This window comes from Nestor notabilis, unplaced genomic scaffold (assembly GCF_000696875.1).
Source record: "Nestor notabilis isolate BGI_N333 unplaced genomic scaffold, ASM69687v1 scaffold3963, whole genome shotgun sequence".
Lineage (NCBI taxonomy): Eukaryota > Metazoa > Chordata > Aves > Psittaciformes > Psittacidae > Nestor > Nestor notabilis.
Window position 1 is genome coordinate 125,983 of NW_009920479.1, and position 10,467 is coordinate 136,449.

Below are 10,467 nucleotides of genomic sequence, written 5' to 3' on the forward strand. Positions count from 1 at the left end.
ACCCACCGTGCCCTGGAACCCTGCGAGGGAGGGGCCAGCCACAGCTTCTCTGGGCACCCTGTTCCACTGCCTCGCCACCCTCATAGTAAAGAACTTCTTCCTGATGTCTAATTTAAATCTCTCCTCTTCCAGTTTAAAGTCATTCCCTCTTCTCCTGTCACTACAGGCTCTTGTAAAAAGTCCATCTCCAGCTTTCTGTAGGTCCCCTTTAGGTTTTGGAAGGCTGTTACAAGATCTCCCTGGAGCCTTCTCCAGGCTGAATAATCCCAACATTCTCAGTCTTATCTTCATAGCTTCAACCAGCTTTGTTGCCCTTCTCTGGACCCGCTCCAGCACCTCAATGTCTCTCTTGTAGTAAGGGGCCAAGAAGTGGACACAGTATTCGTGGTGCGGCCTCACCAGTGCCGAGCACAGGAGGATGATCACTGCCCTGGCCCTGCTGGCCACACTGTTGCTGATAGAGGCCAGGATGCCTTTGACTTTCTTGGCTGCCTGGGCACAAGCTGGCTCATGTTCAGCAAGTCTCCAGTGTCTAACTACACTTAAGGATCTGACCCTCCAAAACAGACTGCAGTATCCCTGGAGCCTCTGCTGTGCAAGGGCTGCTGTGGGGAAGCACCATGTGGGGTAGAAACAGAGCATCCTGTCCCTGCGGTGGAGGGGAGTTGCTGCACACAGGATACTCTGTCACAGGCTGTGGACATCCTGGCTCAGAGTTAATTACTGATGTCTTCATTTTCGTTCTCTGGCTTTCCCACTAATATTCCTTCCGTGTTTCTACGGCTTTGTGTGTCTGGCTGCCTGCGGTCCAGGAGGTCCATTAGCTTCCCCTCCTGACATCTTGATAGGCAGTAGAACAAGTCAGATAGAGCACTAAGAGGTAATTAGCATTCAAACAGGGCAGGAGCTCACTTGGGGGTTATGTATGGCTGGGTTTTCCCAACTTCTTGTCAGAAATGTGTTGATAGAGCAAAGGCAACCACCAGTGATGAAACTTCAAACATGAAATCAAACCATGTACTTCAGAAGAAGTACATGGGGGCAAGAAGGAGTTCACCTCATGCATTTGCTCATCGCAGGAAACAGAGGTCATGAAATGCTGCCCAGAAAACAGCACGCTGCAGAGAACTTGCCGTTTGCTTCTTGCACCTCTCCTCTGCTGTCCAGGGCAATCTCATGTGCTGAGAAGTTTCCTTCTTGGCAGATGTAATGTGTTAAGCATCACCTCTCTCCTGTTCTACAGCGGTTTTGCTAGTCCCTTATTTCCAGTGTACACTGGATGTCATGTGTTAAGCATCACCTCTCTGCTGTTCTACAGCAGTTTTGCTAGTCCCTTATTTCCAGTGTACACTAATATGCATGTTCACTACTACGTGTATGTGGGCATTTGTAGAACACACAGTACCTGTGTTAGCTCTGTGGGTATTTGTGCTTGTTAGGAGTTTCATAATTTCTCCTGGAGTTTCCTTATGTGTAAAATGGAGGTAATAACACGTAATTACCTACCTTGCAGGGCTGTTGTAAGGACAAATTAACCAATGCTTGTGTGGGTGTTTGCAGATGAAAAGCATGATATTAAGACTAAATATAATGATTGAATGTTACAGAAGAGAGTTTGTATTTATTATGGTGATTGAATGTGAGATGCGAGTGCTTTGTGGGTGTTTGTTTCTTGTGCAGTACCAAGTATTTATGGAAGGTGGGAAACTGGGGGAACTGAGTTTGGGGAAGGTGTCAAATAGATGGTTAAAGTTAATCTTTAACCTTATAGCCTACTGTCTGTCTTCTCTCAACTAAAGCACTGAACAAGGGACAAGAGAACAGAGGCATGAAAACAGGGCCAAACTACAGAGGAAGGGAATGAAAATAAAATAGAATTGAAGATCATGATTTCTAAGAACAAAACCATAAAAACTGAATGGGAAAATAAAAGCTAGGGGAAATGAGGGCAGGCATAACCTGAAGCCTCAGGGATTCATGATGTTACATTATCCCAGTACACAGAATTACAAGAAAGTAAACACCAATTTAAAAGAGGCATCAAAACAATTGATGGAAAGCATGTGCAGGGAAAGAAGAAAAAAGTGGAATGGGAAGGAAGCAAGAGATGTGCTTAATGACCTTTTGTTTTCATTTCATTAAGTGTAATGGCATGGTTGGGTTTTCTTTTCCTGTGTGTTGTTGGGAGGCACTTCCCTTGCAAAGCTTAAAGATGGTGTCAAGTATTCCAGACACTTTTTCCATGTGTTCCCTGGGCAGGTTGGTAAGAGTTAAGGTGTGGATGCATTTGTCAGCCTGAAAACGGCCCTGTCTGGTTTCATTTGGTTTTCATGCTGTCTCTGGAGAATTAATGGAACAAATTAATTTCCATCGACTCCAGTGAAGCTGTACCAGGAGTGAATCAGACCCACTTTTCCCTGCTAAATGCAGCTGTCACCCTGTGAAACCCTGATCCAAAGTGCATTTCAGGTTAAACCTGGAATGTTTGGTGATTAAACTCACAAATAAAATAAAACCAAAGCTTAGTTTTAAGATCTCTTAATGAGTATGTTAAGTTGGTGTGCGAGCTGCCCAGAGGAGCGGCAAGGGGAGGTGGACTATGAGAAGAAGGGGTAAATAACCACTACACTGCAGAATTCAGGGAGCAAATTTCCTTTCTTTGCAAATTGTCCTGGGTTGGAATGAAAATCATTGTCAAACATCCCTGCAGGGTCCTATGGACTGCTTGCCTTTGCTCTCTCTTGTTCACCCTCTCTCACCCTCACCCTCCCTTCTTCAACATCTCTCCAAGTCCAGGATGGCTCCAGTTCTTCACCTGGTCCTTGTTTCACATCTTTTCCTTGCTCCCCAAAACTTATTTTGGGCTGACTCACTCTCACCTCAACTCACTGACCTAAATTAATCCTTTGTGTAATTCAACTGACTAAAATTGACGTAAATGGAGTTACATCAGAGCTGAAATTAACCCAGTCTGACTAAAATAGCTCCTGCCTTTTCTACCGAACCATTGCCTGTCTCTTCCCCACCTCCACCCACATATTGTGATTTTAAGATTTCTTTCTCTTCTCCTGCTGCCATAAGCAAGCTGTGCTCTCAGTGGCTGGTGTTGCCCTCTGCTCTCCAGCATCCTGTTCTCCTTCATCCCCACAGTACAGGCTGTTGGTCTCTGTTGACAGCGGGGCCTTGCCTGTGTCCCAGTCTATGCAACAGCTTTTCATCTTCTATCGGATTTTGCTGTCCTTCATGATAGAGATGCACCAGCTGAGTTCAAAGTCTGGTTGCTGTGGGCACTTCATATGCCTGTAGAAATTACAGCCTTACTCCAAAGAATTTGCAAGTCAAGTGCCAAGGCATACAAAGAAGAGGAGGGAAGTCAGATGAAGGTGAAGTGGTTTGTCAAAGGTAGCATAGCAGGACAACGGCAGAGCCGGGGATGTCAGACTCAAAGTTCCTCTTCCTTTTCCATGACTGTCTTTATGCCAGCATAGCATTTCTCATCATCTCGTACAACCCTTGTCTTTGGGCTCTCAACCTCACAGCAGGTCATTAAACATCTCCTTCACTTTCTTTCTCATCCCCTCTGGCCTTCTGACTTCTTTCAGCTTGCCCTTGGAGCCTGCTGGTGTTGGCTAGGCTTTCTTCCTGCCTCTTGCAAAAATGCTGGGTGTTTGCAGCACGCTCCTCTCTGATTGAGCTGTACTTTGTTTGGCAGCATGCTCCACCATTCGCATCTGGGTATCTCTTTGGGGCAAGGATTTTTTCCATAATTACTCTAGCTTATTTATTATCATGGCATATATATCTGCAGCGCTACACAAACTGTAAAGGCTTCTAGTTCTAAAGGTCACCATGGTCGTACCTTGTGTTTACCTTCCAAATGCAGATGAGCTCAGAAGAAAAGGAAATGGCAGGCCACTGAGTAGGTGAAGGCAGGGAATCACCCTGATCTAACTAATTTGCCTGAGCAGTGTTCATAAAAGTAGGTTGCCTAGTGCTGCAGACGAAGAGCCCAATCTGAACTCACCTTCTTCCAGCCAACTGAATTAATTCCCCAGCACCACTGTGTAGTCCCACAGCAGTACATAGCTGCATGTCCTGGACACCCAGAGCAGCAAGGGGAATGCCCTGTCCACTTCTCACCCTAAATGTCAAGCCTACCCAGTCTCCCATGCTGAGATTCATGGTGCTGCTTCTTGTCCCGTATCATGACTGCAGAATGAGAGGCAATGTTGAGTAACAGACAGAGCTTCCTGGAGGTGATGAACAGATGCTGTCATGTTGCCTTGTCATGGATGATTTGGCCCAAGCTCAAATGAGCCTTGCTGCAGCTAATGCCCTTCAGATGAAGCCTAGCTGGAAAGCCACCACATAACCTGTGACCAAGGCCTCCAGTACATCCGTCATTGCTTGTCAGAGTGTTACCCCAAGTATTAGCATATTTGAGCTGTAATTTGCCATTCACATTGCTCTGCAGTGTTGAAAGAGGACCATAAGGCAATTACCTTACATGAGAGGATGAAATTACCCCACTACTTTCTATATGCAACTTGCAGGAAAAGTAGAAGGATAAATTAAATGTGAGAAATGCAAAATGCTAAGCCATTAGTTGCAGTCCTTCCCAGGATCATCTGCTGCCTAATTGCATTTCCTGCCTTACTGTGGCTTAGGTCAGCTGTCAGCATGAGAAAAAAAAATCCAATCATCACTTCCTCTACTAATTGGCAGCCTCAACAAAGTGGAAGTAGAGCCATGAAGACTGGACTCTCATCCTGCTTGTCAGAGCAGAGATAATCTGGTAGGGATCAGAATCTGCCACAGGCTGCACTCTTCCCCAGGGGATACAGCTGCTACTCCAGCAGAAGAGAATTAAAATACAGGAGGGTGGGAAGAAGGTGTGGGGGTCTGACAAGCAGAAACACGTTGCTGAGCCAGGCTTGCTGAAAGAGTAAAAGGGAAGTTGCTCATGGTCACTCTCAGGGGAAGATTTTTTAGAGATCCCACAAAAGGATGCAGGGCAAATAGAAAAGAGCAGGTGAGGAGGATAGGCTAAACATGAAGAGAGATCTATGGATTCTCCATTGTCAGGAGAAGAGGGGAAAAAGGAACACAGATAAGCTCAGAGCTGTGGCTTATTTATGTTGGAGCTCCTCCTCCCCTTCCTTTCTTCCAATGTGTTTTGCATGAGGGTGCAGCATGGTAACCTGCTACAGCCTTAAAATAAAGAGGTGTGGGGACAATCTGTCTGAAAAATACCCCTCTGGAGAAAGGAATCTCTCGAATATGATGATCAAAGTGTTCAGATAAGAATGGTTTATGAATCTGGGTTAGCTCAGAATCCATTTGATTATTTTTAAACCGCTAAGACTGAAAGCTATAAATTTTCCTAAGAGAAATGCAACTTACTTTAAAATGAGCAGCAAAATCTTGATTAATTGAGTTGCAAAAGAAGTGGATCTATAAACAAGCACTGGAGGAACATAACTGTATTATGCATCTAGGGTTCGCTTTTGAACGAATCCAAACCCAGATCTTTCTGCCAGTGCTCATCTGAAAATACAGTATTCTAAGCCTGAATTCAGGTGTCCATAGACCAGGAAGGGACAGCCTCTATGACACTGTCTCAGGACCAAGACTACCACCATGCCTCAGGCTGGCTTGCTTAGAAACTCTTCCCTACTGCAGAGATAGCACTATCTCCTGTACCAAAATGTAGGCACTATGCTGGTTTCTCCTTGTGTGGATGTGAGGTGGCTGGAGTGTACCCCTACTTGGAGCAACTTATAGTCTGGGATAAATGCTGTTCTGCACTGCCTCGGTCAAGCCAAATGGTGATCTGCCCTCAGAAAGAGCAGCCAGAACAGAGGCAGGGGATGTTGTCTGGTACTTTTTTAATGGCCTTAGTTCTGGATTCATAAAGGCAAAAAAATTAAACAGCAGATGTCCAGCGTAACTTCCTGTAAAGTTTTGCTTTCACACCTACAACACATCTCTCTGGAAACAGCCTTTCCAGAGGGAGGTCTGGTCGTCTCCTCTTACTTATTTTCTCTGACTCACAGGAGTTGCTGGCATCCACTCAATCTCCCTTCACGCTGGCGCTGCTGGGCAGAAACACTGGCGAGTGAAAGGCAGGGATCTTCTGGAGCTAGCCATGCTTCTGATAAGGTCATGAGCAGCTGACTTCTTTCCATTGCCTCGCGGGGTATTTTTAAGCCAGATACACATCAGAAGCCAATGTACGTTGATCAGTAAAAGGCATCTTCCAAACCGTATAAACACACTCCTATTGCATCTTAAAATCTAGCTGTGTCTTTATGTTCATGAATCACAAATCAACTTGTTCCATCTTCTAAGCCTACACTTCAGCATTCTGCATCTCCCCTTGGAGAGTTCCCTTTTTCTTTCCTATGCTGCTCCCTTCACATAGTTTTGCATTTATTGTGGGGGCTGAACTGCTTCCTGTCTGTTCTTTTCTGTAGTTTTGAGGCCAGCTTGTAAATTCTACCCCCATGTTCAAGCTTCACAGTTCTATTCTTTCCCCCTCTTTATAAAAACAGAAGGCTTCCTATTTTGCCATGGCTTTTTTTTAACCATCTTCCAGGATGGCTAAAACTTTGTGGATACCAGGGCCCCATCTCTGCTTCCCGCTGTTCTCCGATCTTCCACTGATTATGCAACTTCTCAAATGAATTTGTTCACTCTTGGACACATCATGTCCTCTTGCGTCCCCTCCAGTGACTCCCTCTTAGCCACCACACAGCATGGGACATCTTGTCCTTGTCGTCAGCACGTAACTGTCTCCCACCTCGTCTTGCTACACTGGCTGGTGGAATGCTCTACCGTATCAAGACTGTCCCACTAATTGCTTCCTGCCAGTCTGCTCCTCATCCCTCCAGCCTCGGCCTGGGACAGGGACACCCACTCCAGCCTTCCCTCTGTGCTCCACTCCTCCTCCCATTAACTCTCACCTAACTATCTTTTTCTCCAAAGAGTTGGTAGCAATGCTCGCTGACAGGCAGCCAGTACACAGGTAAGCGTACACAATGCTGAAGACTTGTTGCTACCTTACCCTACCAGTGCCCCAGTTCCTGGTGTTCCTTTGCCTATAAAGCACGCTGTGATTTGAGACCTATGTAATTATCATTGCAATTAAGCATCCTATTCAGAGACTGCATTGCTGATTCCTCACTGTTTTCTTTAGCAAGAACCTCCATTCAGGGTTTGGCTCATGTGCAAAGGGACTCTACAGCAGTCCTCTTTTTCCTCCCTTTCTTGCAGGAGAAACCAAAGTAAACGTAGATGATGTTGGCTTGGGTTTTTACTTTTTAAGCTCTTCCTTGTAGCAGTCCTGTGAAGTAAAGTAGCATTTTCCTCATTTTACAGATGGGGAACTGAGGCACAGCAGATGACTTGGCCAAAGCCCCACAGGGTAGCTCAACTGAATTCTGAATTGCAACCAGTTCTGAGTCCTTGCCTACATAGGAGTTGAAAGATTAGCAAGAGACCTGGGTCAGCGCTATGTCTTAAAGGAAACTGCCTCAATCTGTTGAATGGGAGCAGCCAGGGAAAATGGCTAAAGGTCTTTCTGTGCGTGCTCAGTCAGCAAATACCTTGCTGCAATAAATAAGCCCACAAACACAGTTGTTCCTTTCTGCTCTCTTCAGAGGCCTCTCTTACCTATTTACTCTTGCATGGAAACAACAGCTGAAAAGCTGAGTGGGAGGCCAGAAGCACTTGACTCAGTTGTGGGAATTCTCCAATTCAGCAGTTAGGTTTTCTCCCTGAGGCAGTGCAATATGACAGAAAGGAAGCCTCTGAAACCATTTCTTCATCCTTTGGATTGCAGTGTGTCACTGCTGCTGCAGGAGTGACACACCTGCCTTCCACCGCCTGCAGCTCTCTGGGTTGCCGAAGGGAGAATGGGCTTCTTCCTCTCCACCCTGAAATCACTTGTTTCAGGCTTTTTAGCTCTGCCAGTCCTTGGACATGACTAATGCACCTATTCCTGTGCTGCGTTGGCAGCCCTTGCAAATGAAATTTCAGACTCAGGACAAGCAGAGCGCAGGTTGCTGCGCACGTAATAAGTCTTCCCACAAACTCCTGGATCCTGGCTGCAGAGAGGATAGTGGAGAAGATGCAATCTCCACCAAGCCTTTGTGAGTCTTGCTATGGTGCCAGCCAGCCCAGGGAAGGAGTGTACTGTTTAATAACAACCATGGCACAAGCACCTATTTATTTACTCTTCCATTTCAAGACAGCAAAGCCCCATCACCTCAGGCTAACCTGCAGCTGGGACACCGAGAAACAGAAAAACACGCTCCTGTACCCTCCATCACATTAGCCATGTTTTCTTTGTAAAACTCATTTTGAACCAGTCGCTGCTTTTTATGAAGGAAAAAACCTCAAAACAAAACCAAACCCCTAAAGGTAGTGTGGTTGATCAGAGACATTCTGGTAAATCATGTTTTGTTTTGGAGGATACCACCCCTCAGAAAAAGGCTTCTACTATACAGCTGTCAACCACAAAATTATACTTTCTTTTTAATATCTACTCCTGGTTTGCATGTAGATGCTGACTGTTCTGGAGAGAAATAAGGTGTAGGTGAGGGGGAAGGCATCAGAATTTTATTCCTAAAGAGCTGAGTTAAACCCAAAGATTTATACAAGAGCTTGTAGCAGTTTATGTCACAAGGGAAACTCTGCTGGGAAATTTATCAAAGAATATATCATGAGGTGGGCTATTTAGGGACTAAAATTACACAGGAAGGACTGGCAAGAGAGATGTATGCTCAGGACAGGTGCAGTTACAATTAATGCTAAATATAAGGTGTCATATCTTTACCTAATGCACAACCTGCACTGCCTTGCAAAGGAAAGTGAAGCAATTAGGCCCAAATAACCAGAATATACGTGGGAGGTGTTTGAAGGCAGAAGATTTAAAACACTGTAATGGGGTTGGGGGAGGGTTACAATAAGAGGTAATATTTCCTGATAGGTTAGTTTACATCCTTTGGAAAACAGTTTGGAACCAGACCAGAAAAGTAAGCAAGACCTTAACCAGAACTTGGCAGGGGTGATACCTAAGCAAAGGCGAAAAGCAAAGAGACCCAGCCCTGCATACAAACACGCAGACCCTCCAGCGAGTAATCCCCAGGAACAAAATAAATCAAAAGACTGATAACATAGTTCTGCATGGATCTGCAGCTGCCTCAGCCCAGTTCAAAAGCAGGCTTCCCCTTCCTTCTTTCTCTTGAGACAGTGCTAAGGGCAGATAGGAAGACCTGAGCTACAACAATAATGACCCACTTCTAGAGTGGAAACTGGAATTCACTCCTCAATCCCAGCCACAAGTATTTCCCCCCAACTCTACCTGCCACATTTCTTCTCCAGGCCCAAAGGGCTGGGTTACCCGTGTGACAGAGAGAAAAGTTTGTTTGCACAACTCTTTCTACCAGTCTTTGAGGTGAGGCTGTCAGCTGGGTGGTCGGGGTATATCAAGAGAGAGTGAACCATCAGACCTTATAAAAACTGCATATAGGAAATGCGCTTGGCTGGATTGTATTGCTGTGAGAACAGGGAGGGAGGATGGAAAATACAGAGGCATTGGGAATGGGTCCTCCTAAGCTCTTGCACAGCTCCTTGCCCCTATTTATCATATCAACGTACAGACAACACTTTGTCTTTTAGAGTGAGAGATGGGGGCTAAATATTTCATCACAACAAACTGAAAAACGCTTTTACTTGGATGTGGGAAATGTTCACTTGCTTTTAAATATAAAACTAAACATATATTTGTGAACCTACTGTTGCTTTCATGTGGGAGCCTTCACTGAGCACAAACGATTACATTGTGTACTACAAATGAACAGAGCATCTAGGATTAAAGAGATTTTTATTTAGCCACACTTGAAATAGCAGAGCTGATAGCAGCCTCTGGTACAGAAAAAAACCCCACCTAACAAGAAGTTTAGTGAGCACTGGAACTAACAAAGCTGCATCTCCTGTGTATTTGTATACTGTGGCTCATTGACCAGGGTGTCTAAGGTGGCATAAACTTCATTTGAAGCTTTTCAGGCAGATCAGGCACTTATTAGTGTTTTCACTTTTATGGAGTATCTGCAATCTAACAATGCATGAACCCACGCTGTAACTTTCCCTGTCGGGGACTGTGATAGGGTCCCTTTTTTGCTATCAGACCATTTGCGTTCACAGAATCTGTAGGGATGTCATGTTTCTGACAAACTTGTTCAAAATTGGCCAGTGGGCTCAAAAGTTATTAGAGAGATGGACAGACAGGCAGAGAGATGCAGACACCATGACCACATAAGCCTCATTTCCATCAGAAATTGGGCTAAGAGAACCTGTATTGAAATTAATTTTTAGAGGTGAGTTGGCAGAGGAGTAGACCTCTGCAAAGTACCCTTCCAAATTTTAAGTTAATTTCATGCTAGGAAAAGCTACTGCTGACAT